We start from the raw sequence: 820 nt of genomic DNA, 5'->3' as shown, positions 1-820 counted from the left end.
AGTGTGTGTTTTGTGTGATTCCCTTGAAAACGGCAACTTTGCCCAGGGGCTCCGCCATGTCTTCACTCACTGACAATATTCACCGAGAGGCTGACGGCGGCCAGAGACGGCGATGCAGGAAGCCCGCCGGGGACCCGGGATGCCGACGAGGTGATGGCAGCTGTGCTGGCTAAACAGCGCGTGGCCCGGCACCGCAGGGGCTCCCATGAGCCCGCAGAATTCAGTCCTGACCATGGCCGTTCCCAGTGGTGCTAATGCCATCCCGTTTCATAGATGTCAGGAAGCCAAGCAGAGATTCGGGTCTGGCTGCGGGAGACTGGTGGTTTGCACCGTGCCGCGGCCGTTTGGGAAACTTGCATCCTGTCACTTTGTTATATGTATGCCCTGAGCAGTGGTAGGAGAATGGGATCTTGACCTTAGAGGATGACGGAATAAACACAATTAGCAGAAGGACAGACATTAAACAAGCAGGAGTCGGGGCTTTGTTGTGAAGTTCGTTGTTATCCAGAGGGATTCCTAGCTTTTGTCTTGAGCTCTTGGGGAGGGAACCCTGGCGGCCAGGGGCAGGTCCTTCTTGCAGGAGAAACAGTGAAGCAGAGGCGAGGAGCGGCCAGATCGGGGTGAAAGAAGCTGACCAGACCGGGGAGGACATGGGACTAATATGTGCGTGTCCAGCTCCGGGAAAATTGCGCGATGTTGTGTGTGTGTGTTTCCTCCAGGAGAGGGAAGAGGTGTGTGTGGCGAGTACTTACGGAGGAAGACAGTCTTGAGTCTTTGTTGTTGGAGCAAGTGGCTTACCACGCTGTACGTTTCTGTATAA

The sequence above is a fragment of the Myotis davidii genome, unplaced genomic scaffold, assembly GCF_000327345.1.
Source record: "Myotis davidii unplaced genomic scaffold, ASM32734v1 scaffold1521, whole genome shotgun sequence".
Taxonomy (NCBI): Eukaryota; Metazoa; Chordata; class Mammalia; order Chiroptera; family Vespertilionidae; genus Myotis; species Myotis davidii.
Note: the sequence above shows the minus strand (reverse complement) of the source record.